Source organism: Rhineura floridana, chromosome 14, assembly GCF_030035675.1.
Source record: "Rhineura floridana isolate rRhiFlo1 chromosome 14, rRhiFlo1.hap2, whole genome shotgun sequence".
NCBI lineage: Eukaryota > Metazoa > Chordata > Lepidosauria > Squamata > Rhineuridae > Rhineura > Rhineura floridana.
Genome location: NC_084493.1, coordinates 33,509,465 through 33,522,467, shown reverse-complemented (window position 1 = coordinate 33,522,467; position 13,003 = coordinate 33,509,465). Strand labels below are relative to the sequence as shown.

The window sequence follows — 13,003 nt, the reverse complement described above, 5'->3', positions numbered from 1 at the left end:
GCGGCATATTTGATGATGCTGGAAGCGCTCCTTTAGATAAACTGGACCGAAACCGTGCAGGGCTTTAAAGGTTAATACCAACACCTTGAATTGGGCCCGGTAAACAACTGGTAACCAGTGCAGATCTTCTAGCACTGGAGTGATATGATCACGACAGCGGCTGTTCTTAATCAAACGTGCCGCCGCATTCTGAACCAGCTGTAGTTTCCGGACTGTCTTCAAGGGTAACCCAACGTAGAGCTCATTACAGTAGTCTAAGCGAGAGGAGACCAGGGCATGTACCACCCGTGGGAGCAGATGGACAGGAAGGTAGGGTCGCAGCCTCTGTATTAGATGTAATTGATACCAAGCTGCCCGGCTCACTGCCAAAACCTGAGCCTCCATGGACAGCTGGGAGTCAAGAATGACCCCGAGGCTGCGAACCTGGTCCTTCAGGGGCAATCTTACCCCATTCAACACCAGGTCAATATCTCCCAACCTTCTCTTGTCTCCCACAAGCAGTACCTCGGTCTTGTCGGGGTTCAGTTTCAGCCTATTGCCTCCCATCCATTCACTTACGGACTCCAGGCACTTGGAAATGGTATCCACAGCCATCTCTGGTGAGGACTTAAATGAGAGATAGAGCTGAGTGTCATCCGCATATTGGTGGCACTGCAACCCAAATCTCTTGATGATGGCCCCCAGCGGCTTTACATAGATGTTAAATAGCATGGGAAAGAGGATAGAACCCTGTGGCACACCACAATTGAGAGGCCAAGGGTCTGAAACCTCATCTCCCAATGCCACCCGTTGGTGCCTGTCCGAGAGATAGGAACGGAACCACCGTAAAACAATGCCCCCTATTCCCATCCCCTCCAGGCGATCCAAGAGGATACCGTGGTCAACGGTATCGAAAGCCGCTGAGAGATCCAGGAGGACGAGGAATGCATGTTCTCCTCTATCCAACGCCCTCCTCAAATCATCCACCAAAGCGACCAAGGCTGTTTCAGTTCCATGTCCAGTCCTGAAGCCTGATTGGAATGGATCTAAATCATCTGCTTCCTCCAAGTGTGTCTGTAACTGTGTGGCCACCACTCACTTGATCACCTTGCCCAAAAATGGTAGATCAGAGACTGGGCGAAAGTTGTTCAACTCTTGGGGATCCAAGGAGGACTTTTTCAGAATGGGCTTTATTACCGCCTCCTTAAGGGCTAATGGCATTGCACCCTCTTCCAAGGAAGCATTTACCACTGGCTTGATCCCTTCGCTCAGTCTCTCTAGTGGGGATGCGAGATAGGGCCTTTTCGGTGGCTGCCCCAAGGCTTTGGAATTCCCTTCCTAGGGAAGCAAGAATGGCCCCCTCCTTGCAGTCCTTCCGTCGGCGAGCAAAGACTTTTTTATTTCAACCAGCCTTTGGAACTGAAAGCTGTTAAGGACAGGTCTTGAAGGGTGCCTGCATTGCTGTTGCCTAACTGTATTATTTTAAACTGAGTTTGAATTATTTTAACTGTATGTACGAATGGTTTTAATACTGTGAATTGTTTAACTGGATTTTAATCTAGACTTTTGTATGTTTTTAATTATATGTGTGCTTTTATCTGGAAGCCGCCGTGAGTTCCAGTTTTGGAAAAAGGGCGGGGTAAAAATAATGGTAATAAATAAATAAATAAATAGTTTCCTACATAATAAAAACTGTGATAAACCCTGCCTAATTTTTTAAAAATAGGGTTGGAGGGAGAGAGAAAGATTTACAACACAAACACAAGTCTGGGTTATGTTTACTCACAAGTCCCATTAATTTACAGCACAATCCTAACCATGTCTACTCAAAAGTAAGTCCTAATGGAGTTCCATGGGGTTTACTCCAGGTACATGCTTTACTCCCAGAAAATGCTTTACTCCCAGAAAAGCAGATATTGGATTAAATACTTTCATATTCCATAGCCCAGGGTCTGACTCTTGGACAGAAGAGGAAAAAAAAACATTAAGCCATATTACTTACGCAAACGGCAAAAATCTTAAAGCCACCATTTTCTGACGTTCAGCCTAGGCATGCCTGGATCAACAAGTCACAACTCTGGCTTCATTGGCTACAATCCTGAAAGGGCGGGGTTACAGCCAGAGCTTTGAAAAGTTACTTTTTTAAACTACAACTCCCATCAGCCCCAGCCAGCATGGCCACTGTATTGGGCTGATGGGAGTTGTAGCTAGAGCAAGGATCTGTAAAAAAAAGTCGCACGGGGAGGCGGTTGACGTTTTGGTGTATATCTCGGGAACTAGACCACCTAGAAACTTACTTTTTTAAAAAAATTGAAGCTGAGAGACTGGAGAGTAAGGACTGCTAGCCAGAGAGCCAGAGGCCACCCCCAAAATCGGAGACCCCAGCCAAAAACCGGAGATTATACAACATGGAGGCAATTCTGGCTGGAGGTGAGGAAGGCAAGGGCAGGGCCAGAGACTCCGGCCATTTGCCGGAGATCTGGCAACCCTATTCCCTCCCCATTGAGTTTCTACCCTTTGCATCTCTCTATCACATGGTGTGCATCCCCCATTCAGTTAGAGTTCATTTTGGAAGACAACGTTCCTATTGTACTACCTGTTATATGAAGGCCTGAAAAGCAGTTGTTGCAGCCCTTTGCTCAGTTTTCAGGTTTTGTTAAGAATTGTTCCTTGTTATCAGATCAAGATAAATCTGTCACATAGAGAACATCTCCATTTGCTGTTGAGGCTTATAAAATTCAGCATACATTTGCCCTTCAAGTAGGATTTCTGGAGCCGGTGATCAACGGATTGATCTGCTATGCTTGAAGCGGATACTTTATATTACTACTACTACTACTACTACACCCAAATGATTGTGTTTTCATTTGAATATTTATTTGCTTTACATACTGTAGACAAGCAAAAGGTGTCGCACACCCCGGGTTCAGTCAAACTGAGGCACTTGTGCCCCAAATGATTAGGACAACACAGGTTTTTCCAAGCTGAATACAGAAATCCCATCACAATCAGGAATCACCTGCAGCCCCAAACATTGACAGACAAAATTCAGGACAGACAAAAGAAAAGACTTCTCCATATAGCATTGTTAAACTATGGGCTTTGCACCAATAAAATGTAGTGATAGCCCTCAACTTGGATGGCTTTTAAAACGGATGAGACAAATGTATGGAGAATATGGCTATCAGTGGCTACTAGCCATGATCACTATGTTCTACCTCCACTGCCTCTGAGTACCAGTTGCTGTGAATTGCAGCCGGAGATAGTGCTGTTGCATTCAGGTTCCGCTTGTGGGTTGCCCATCGCCAGCTAGTTGGCCACAGTGAAAACAGGATGGGCCCTTGCCCTGATGCAGCTGCAGGGCATTTATTTTGTAACTCACTTTACTTCCCCCTTCAATGACTTGGCCTGGGAGCAGCTGCAAGAGAAAACTGGACGTCTGAAAGGCCTCACATGTCCTTGCATAAGACACCAAGAGAGGCCTGGATTCAGGGCCCCCTACCAGACAACCTTCAGAACCTTTCCACCCACACTCTGAGCCTTCAACCAGCCAGTCTAGGTGCTGACTGAAGGCCAAGGTGCCCTCTAGACTACAGTAGTGGCCTGGCACTGTAGCCCAGCCCTCAGCCTGAAGACACACTGCTGACCTCCCAAATCAAACAAGAGGCACAGGTTCCACTGAGCCTTGCTTTCTAGGCTGGTCCACTAGCCTGGGCGACTCTTCTCATGCACTCTGTCTTGCCTCACCTTGCCCTATACCTGCCCTGTCTTGCTTCACCTCTCCAATACAGGGTTTGACCTCCAGCTAGTCTCTGACTGTTCCTTGTGCCTCTAGCCTTTCTGATGGTGTTTACCTGCTGTCACACCTGACTTGCCAGCCTGCCTACAACCACACCTCCTGCCTGAGGACCCAGAACTTGTGGCAGCCCGTGGCAAGCTTGGACCCACCCTTTATACCCTGGGACCTTAAATGTCTGGATCCTAGGGATGGGAGGACCGGTCCATTTCAGTTATCTCTGTTTCTCATCTTTCCTTTCTTAAATTCAGTTCACCACATTTCTGCAGCAATTTGTGATTATTAATTTTTTTACAAAAAAAATTGTCATGAAACTTCTTTGGCATTTTCATTTTCATGCAAATTTCCCCTAATTTCCCCATTTTGTATGCGGTACACATATTTTTGCAAGCACCTTCTCCTAATATAATGCATTTTTGTATGTTGTTTTCACTAATATGTTCATTTTTATAGACACTCTCCCCTAATATATGCATTTTTGTAAACACTGGTTGGACAACTGCATTGCAAAATTCAGAAGTTTGAATTCTGAAGGACGGCTGTGTTTCGGTTCACACATTGTTTTGGAAAGCACAAATTTAATAATTTTGGCTTTAAATGTGAACTAAATCAAATTTCTCCCCCATCCCGACTAGGGACCAGGGAAGTTGTGGCTCCTGGAACAGCACATTGAAGGCATTAGGAATGAGAGAGGAAGCCCCCCCCCCACAGCCCTCCAGACCTATAGATCTCTCTCCTCTGCCATTGGAGTTGTAGATGTTGTCCACAAGCTGGCCAAGTCAAAACATGCAGAGCAGCAGTGTTAGGAATTACGATCCAAACAAAAGACAAACTCAGACTACTGTGTTCAGCTCGGGACACAACTGAGCATTCTGAGCTCAGGAAATTCACATTCTGACCCAAACACCCGCCCAAACTCTCTTGTAATGTTATGATTTCTTTCATCCAATGTTACGATGACCTCTGTATGTAGACAATAAATCTCAGCTTGAGGTTCTTCAAGGGAAAATACAAGTCTTGCCCACATTGACATTTAACTCACTGTGTTCACCCACTAATCAAAACATTATTGAGACCTGGCCAACATGTGCATCTCCAGCCTCAAAGAACTGAAACTGTAAGCTGGAAAATGGCTGCAAATCAAGATGCAGAAACCGCATACTCAGGTTGCGGGGGGGAGGGGAGTGGGAGAGCTAAGAGAGAGGCTGATCTGGGAGTTTGTTTTTATTTAAAAGTGGTGCTAGGCAGCTTTGAAATGTTGCACCTTTCCTTTCTGCCTGCCTTGCCTTGCCTTGCCTTAATGGAGTGAAATGTGGTTCATAATAGCATGCTTCAGATGGACCTCTGCATAAACACCCATCCATCTTTGTAAGAAAGGCTCATTGTTACAGAGAAAGTTCCACTGTACAAAGTTATCATTTCAGGAATCAAAGCTGTATTTTTAACTCAAGGATGCCGAGGACAATAATCTTCCAAAATGCCAACACTCTGAGCTGCAAATAATAGCAATTCCTTTGTGCATTCCGTTTTACAATCGCGGATCAACAAGATGGATGCCTTGACATGTGTTTATAAGTTCCAAGGGCACTCACCACAAAAAGACTGACATTTCCTAACAAATTTTGATCACTATACAGCTTACCCATGGTTTGGGAACTGAAAGCATGGTCTTGACTAATCTTGAGCCAGCAATTGTCCTTGCCAGAAACAGATAAAATTGTAGACTACAGCACAGATTATCAATGGGCATATTTTTATCAAGCTTGGCTGTTCTTGAATGCACTAGAGTGTCTATACTGATGATTTGTTCAATTTTATATTTTCATTTTATTGTTCTTCTGTAGAGCCCATTTCTGACTTCTGTTGAAATCCCATTTCCAGGACTCTGCATAGGATACAACACTACGCAGAAAAACTACGTAATATTGTATTGCATGCAGAATTACCATTTTCATTTCCAGTCCTTATTGCTGTGAAGTTAATACTTTAAAACACTTGGCAATAATTGATGACACCTCCAGAAGCCAGAAATGATGCCTCACTCGCCGCGCAGCTGACAAGCGGGGCATGGTTGCAGATGGGGGGCGAAGCTGCAGCCTCCATCTTTGTTTGGGGCAACGTCACGCGTCGCACCTATTGGGTGCGTGCAATGTGCAGTGTGGAGGGGCGGGGCTTTTGGGCTTATATAAGTCCAGCCGCCCCTCCTACCTTCCTCTTTGCCAGCGTTACGTTGAAGGATGACGAGGGCCGAAGCAGAGCAAGGAGAAGAGCGGCAGCGGCCATTCTGGCTTGGCCGCGTGGTCGGCACCATTTCGGAGGCGCTTGTTTGCAGCAGCACAGGCCGCGTTTACGGGCCAGTTAGGCCATGTTTGTGGGCCAATTAGGCCTCAGTTATTTTCCTCGGTGGGGGTAGTTTGAGCAGGCAGGCGGTCATGAGCCTGGAGGAGTGGCGGCGGCTGTAGCAGTTTTTTTATTAAGGGCTTGCTGGGCCGGATGCTGTGGAAACCCCCTCCCCCTTGGCTGGGGGGGGTAGGCACTCAGTGTCCTCCAGCAGCGCCGCCTTAGGGCTATTGCTAGCCAGTTAAACAAGATCACACACACATTTAATATTGTATAAGAGCAGCGATATAATATAAAGTAATTGGAATAAATCAGTAACTAAAATAAATTAGAGCAAAAGAGCTGCAGGGTTTTGAATAAAAGGATCAGACCTTGCAGACAGTGACTTACTACAGTTAGTAGCTTACAATACTGGTATTTGTGCTGGCGTTTCTGCAGTTGGTGGCTTATAATAATAATAATTATTATTATAATTGGTCTCATAATTCTTATTATAGGCCAGCGAGGATTTAAGTAGTCATGCCAACCAAGCAAGGAAAAGAGGTGTGTGTGAAAGGTCCCCTCATAAAATGCAGGCCTTTGGGCAATTTTAAACCACCACCACCCCATACGCATGGGATAGGTTTTGATAGTGGTTGAGCTGTTTGGACTGCGATCCGGGAGATTGGGGTTCAAATCTCCCCAACACCCATGGGCTGCAGGCTCAGAACTAATTACGGGACAGGAGGCTGCACAAGCCTTTCGAGTATCAACAGGCCCTATTTACCCCCCTTTGGTTGCCAAGGCTGGGTGTGAGTTCAGCCTAGGTAGGGGGCACAATTATTTTTACTATATTATATTATATTTATTAGTCGCCCATCTGGCTGGTTGACCAGCCACTCTGGGCAACGTACAAGATAAAATACATTGAACATTAAAAATTGAAATTTAAGAACCCAACAGTAAAACTTAACCCATTCCAAAGGCATTCCGTGCATGCCAAGTCTTCAAAGTCTGGCGGAAGCTCATCATAGAAGGGGCATGGCGGAGATCATTTGGGAGAGAATTCCATAGGGTGGGGGCCACTATTGAAAAGGCCCTCCCTCTGGTCCTCACCAGCCTAGCTGTTTTAACCGGTGGGATTGAGAGAAGGTCTTCTGAGGCTGATCTTGTTGAGCGGCATTCCTGACGATGCTGGAGGCGCTCCTTCAGATAGACTGGTCCAAAACCGTATAGGGATTTAAAGGTTAAAACCAACACCTTGAATTGGGCTCGGTAAGCAACCGGTATCCAGTGCAACTCCATTAACACTGGAGTGATATGGTCCTGCCGGCGGCTGCCTTTGATCAGACGAGCCGTTGCATTCTGTACCAGTTGCAACTTCTGGACCGTTTTCAAGGGTAACCCCACGTAGAGCGCATTACAGTAGTCTAGGCGAGAGGTGACCAGGGCATGTACTACTGGTGGGAGCAGATGGTTGGGAAGGTAGGGGCGCAGCCTCCGTATCAGGTGGAGTTGATACAGCGCCGCCCAGCTCACAGCCGAAACCTGAGCCTCCATGGACAGCTGGGAATCAAGGATGACCCCCAGGCTGCGGACCTGGTCTTTTAGGGGCAAACAAACCCCATTAAGCACCGGGTCTATATCCCCCAACCTTCCCTTGTCTCCCACAAACAGTACCTCGGTTTTGTTTGGATTCAGTTTCAGCTTATTCCTCCCCATCCAGCCACTCACCGACTGCAGGCACTTGGACAGGGTTTCTACAGCCAACCTTGGTGAAGATTTAAATGAGAGATAGAGCTGCGTGTCATCCGCATACTGATGACACTGCAGCCCAAATCTCCTGATGATCGCCCCCAGCAGCTTAATATAGATGTTAAACAACATCGGAGAGAGGATGGAACCCTGTGGCACCCCACAAGTGAGAGGCCAAGGGTCCGAAACCTCCTCCTCCAATGCTACTCTTTGGTACCTACCGGAGAGGAAGGAATGGAACCACTGTAATACAGTGCCCCCCATGCCTAACCTCTTCAGGCGGTCCAGGAGGATAACGTGGTCAACGGTATTGAAAGCCGCTGAGAGATCAAGGAGGACAAGGAAGGTGCATTCGCCCCTATCCCACGTCCTCCTCATATCATCTACCAAGGCGACCAAGGCTGTTTCAGTCCCATGTCCAGGCCTGAAGCCCGATTGAAATGGATCCAGATAATCCGCTTCCTCCAAGTGCGCTTGCAACTGCTTTGCCACCACCCACTCAATTGCCTTGCCTAAGAATGGCAAGTTTGAAACTGGGTGGAAGTTATTCAAGTCTCGAGGGTCCAAGGAGGACTTCTTTAAGAATGGTTTTATTATTGCCTCCTTGAGCGCTGATGGCATTACTCCCTGTTCAAGTGAAGCATTTACCACCAGCTTAATCCCCTCGCCCAGTCTATCTTTACAGCTCATAATGAGCCATGATGGGCAAGGATCAAGTAAGCAGGTGGTTGGCTTTAAGGTTGAAAGCACCTTGTCCACTTCATCAGAAGGAAGAAGCTGGAACCGATCCCACACCACCAGAGCAGCACTGGTCACAAGACAGTGAAGGATGTGGGTGAGGCCTTGGCAGCCTCTCTTGGCCGTTGTGAAGGGTTCTTTGGTTAGGCTTGCGGCCTTTGCTTGACTCGGGCCTATATTAGGTTCAAGGTACTTTATTCTATTAATTTTATTACATTGTGGTTGCTTGGGGGGGTGGAGCTCTTTGGTTAGGCTTCTGACTTCCTGCTAGGAATATAGTAGGTTGAGGTAGTTAATTCTATTATATTACATGTGGCCTTTGAGGGGCCAGGTGAGCCTTTTGGGCCTTTCATATTTGGATACTAATGGTGTGCACAGATGACAGGGTTTGCTGGGAAATGTCTAAATCACAACCACTACTTAGGTGACAGTGATCCTTTTCCAAGTGTCAGTTACACGTTCCTTGTTAACTCTGAGACAGAAGTTGCATTTATTTGAATTTGGTCTCATATCAAAAACAAAGCTTATGGCATTTGTTATATTTACAGAAGGACATGCAAACTTCTGCAGAGAATTGCAGGTCTCGCAGATGATAGTGTGGCTGGATGGGTGGATAGCAATAATGAGGAAAGACAGATCACTTATCAGGATCTTATCCTCATTTCCAAGATCTTGGACTTTACTGAAACAAGGGCTGCCTTGATGCAAGCTTAGACTCTGTTTTTGACACAGAGGCTGCATTTTAAGATCCAGGCAGACTCTTCACCCTTTCCTGATGACTTTACAACAATAACAAAACCTTTCTTTGTTGGGATTTTTGATAACAATTACCTGAAGTCTCTGCTTTAAGGGAACTGGGTTAGCTGCAATGAACTAGTAGTTGGTAAAGTGTACTTGCTCATAAATGATTTCCTTCCCTTTTGCAGAAGAATATATGCAACAGTGAGATAGGAGGCAAGAGCCCTTCAAAGGGGTAAGAAGAAGCCCCCAGCATAAGCTGCTCAAGGACATGTGTCCCTCCCCGGTTAGATTCAAGGTACTACGAACTTTGCTTGCTGGCTACCCAGTTTAAGGGAAGGTTTGTCTGTGTTATGGTGTTTTCCTTTTGGTTTCCTAGTCCCATACTCCAACTCCCGACAGGCCTTCATGGCCTCCAACTCCAGGCTGGCCTTCATGGCCTACAATCTTTGATCTGTTTTCGTTATGGCAGTAATTTGCCAGGAACAGAGTGTAAAGATGCAAATTACACCTGATTCACCACCAGTCTTATTGAAGGGGTTCGGCTGTAAGTGGTTCATACCTGATAGTCTAGGTACCATGCGCTACACTTCATTTAACCTGGTGCGCGCATGTGGCAGAGGTGCCTTATGCATTTATGCGGCAGAACATTGCCTATGGACTGCTATATTTCTTACATGGAGTGCTTCAGATTCTTCTGGGAGGGAGCAATCAGGAGACATGTGGGCCCAGAAGTAGTGGGGCACTATCTGTGTGATTGGCTGTTCAGGGGTATGGCAGATTTTGGGATGCATGTTAGCACCTGAGGTCACAGCTTATAGTATGGCTATGTACCTGGGGATTCCCTTGACAGATGGGAGTAGGGAGGATCTGCCCCAATCGGAGATGGCCATAAGCCTATCCATTGCCCTAGTGTGATCACCAGCTATCGGAATGCTGAAAGGGCTGTAAGGGCTGTGCAAAGATGGCCTATTCTTGTGAACTACGCGCTGGACTTCCCGTAGATTCCATTGCCCCCAGCATGCTCGCCAGCTACCACAGTACAGGTAGGGCGATTCAGGAATTCTGGGCCGGCAAGGGCTATGTGCCAGAATGGCCTTTTCCATTGTGTCACCTGCTGAAATTCCCAGTGGATGGCAGGAGTAGGGGCCTGTTAGTCCAAGCACTTCAAGGTAAGCTGGCAGGACTTTCCTTCATAGCTAGGCTGGTGGTTTTTTCCCTATCCCCGTCGCCCTTTCTCACTGGACATTTTATTGGGTATGGTGAGCCAGTGGGAATACAATATGCTCCTCCGGCTATGAAGCCAGACTTTCCAGGCAGTAGCCCTTATGCTGGGCTTTTTTGGAGCTTTTGGGATAGGTAAGGTGATGGCTGGATCCAAGTGAGACCTGTCTCGACGTGCCCTCCAGCTATCAGATGTCTCCGTGGATGGGGGGGTTGTGCCCATATACAATTGTGAAGGTCTCAGACGGACCAGAGATGTATGGGGCAGACCGTACATTGGCCAGGGGGATCTGGAGAAGGATATTTATTCCCCAATGCAAGCAAGGACCCCCTCACAAAATACCACTTTTGGGTGCTCACAAAGTGGGCTTTTACAGCTGCTTCTACAGCAGCAGGTCTTGGGTTTTCCCAGGCAAAGGTGCAGGCTGTTGGACGCTGGTCCTCAGGTTTATAAGGGCTATATTCACCCCTGTTAGAGGGCCTGGGAATTCGGAAGCCTAACAAGTTATAATTATTTTGACAGGCTGCTGGACGGGGACGGAGCAGACGTGCATCCTAATAGGCGGCCACAGCATGGTCTTCTGGGCAGCCAGGAGGGCCTCGAAATCAAGCATGGGCTCACAGTTGGGCTGCAATACAGTGGCTTGGCCAGAGAGGAATGCGTTTGGATAGGCTCCTACCCACTTTGTTCCAGCATAATTCAGTACAGACAGTTTCACAAGTGGCGGTCCTTCCCCCGGGTGGGAATGACCTCAGTTGCTTGAGGCAAGACCCACAGATCGCTGGCAGGTGACGACATGCAGTTTGAGAGGCTACGACAGCCTCTGTTATTTAAGGGCAAGGCCCTCAGTTGGCTGGCATGCGTGACATGCAGCGGAGAGGCTGTGACGGCCTCAGTTACTTAAGAGCAAGAACCTCAGTTGGCAAGCATGTGTGACAAGCAGTGGAGAGGCTGCGACGGCCTCAGTTACTTAAAGCCAAGTCCCTCAGTTGGCAAGCATGTGTGACATGCAGCAGAGAGGCTGCGACGGCCTCAGTTACTTAAAGCCAAGTCCCTCAGTTGGCAAGCATGTGTGACATGCAGCGGAGAGGCTGCGACGGCCTCAGTTACTTAAAGCCAAGTCCCTCAGTTGGCAAGCATGTGTGACATGCAGCGGAGAGGCTGCGACGGCCTCAGTTACTTAAAGCCAAGTCCCTCAGTTGGCAAGCATGTGTGACATGCAGCGGAGAGGCTACGATGGCCTCGGTTGCACAGGGCAAGGCCCTCAGTTGGCAGGCATGTGTGACATGCAGCGGAAAGGCTACGACGGCCTCAGTTACTCAGGGCAAGGCACTCAGTTGGCAGGCATGTGTGACATGAAGCGGAGAGGCTACGATGGCCTCGGTTACTCAGGGCAAGACCCTCAGTTGGCAAGCATGTGTGACATGCAGCAGAGAGGCTACGATGGCCTCAGTTACTTAAGGGCATGCTCCCATGCTGGGTTTGGCGAACGAAGGCTAATCGGCAGATTCAGTTGGCTGTTCTTGGGCATGGGGGGTTAGCCATTCCGCATCCCCACATTCAGCATTAGAAGGGTGAACGATACAGGGCTGATGGCGTTCACCTGTCAGATGCAGGTAACAACATATTTGGGAGACCTGCAGAGGTGTCTGCGAGAGGTGCTTCTCGGCAGTGGGGTAAAGGGGGACTAAATAGAGATTTGTCCCCCTTTTGTGGCGGGAAGGTGCGGGAAGGGAAATAGGTAAGGACAGCTAGGTGGCCCCCTTAGGCACCTTTGGAGGTGATTGGCGGTTCCGGAGGCCTGTCTGTCAGGGCTTTACGGCTCGAGGGCAGGATATGGGCTGCTTCTGGGGCCAACTTATCCTCATCTACCCAGGGGTTATACGGCCCCAGGTGGGGATGATGTGGGAAGGCCCCCCTACTCACCTACAAGGTGTGGCCGGGGTAAAGGGTAAGCAGATGGGCTTGCCCTTGCCCCAGCAGGGGCTGGTCGCCCGAGAGCTGTGTGGCAAGCTACTTGCTTTCCCGCACCTAGGTTTCCCTCTGCAGGTCACTTTAAATTGGGTTTTGTTTGCTGTAATTTAATAAAGTGGCCCTTGTTCAACCCAAGCTGATGTCTCTGTGTCTTATTTCGCCCCTCGACTGCAATGGTGGCTAGACAAGACCTCAAGGAATTGAGGGAGGGGGCTTCAACATAGCCATTTGCTCCATTTCAAAACAAATTATTTGTAAAACATATTATTTGCAAAACACTAAGAATGAAAAGGACCATGTGCAAATTTGATATATGAAGGCATGAATGAATGAATGAATGAATGAATAAAATTTATTTCGGTCATAGACCAGCCAAGTTTGTATAAATACCATACAGAAATTACATTTTACAAAAAGAAACCACAAGATAATAACATATGAAAGCATTTCAGTTTATATGATGAATGCAGGTTGTAGGA

At 47.6% G+C, this 13,003-nt stretch overlaps 1 protein-coding gene across 3 annotated transcripts in view; it reads right to left on the bottom strand.

Annotated features, from left to right (window-relative positions):
* Window positions 1-13,003, bottom strand: part of ENTREP2 (endosomal transmembrane epsin interactor 2) — a 414,039-nt gene that overhangs the window by 287,248 nt on the left and 113,788 nt on the right. Inside the window, exon 1 of one of the 3 annotated variants that reach the window (XM_061595021.1) lies at window positions 1,982-2,019. The exons of the other annotated variants lie outside the window; for them this stretch is intronic. The gene's annotated coding sequence lies outside the window, so the exon portion shown is untranslated. Of the gene's footprint in view, window positions 1-1,981; window positions 2,020-13,003 lie in introns of those variants that run through there. 3 annotated transcript variants of the gene reach the window in all.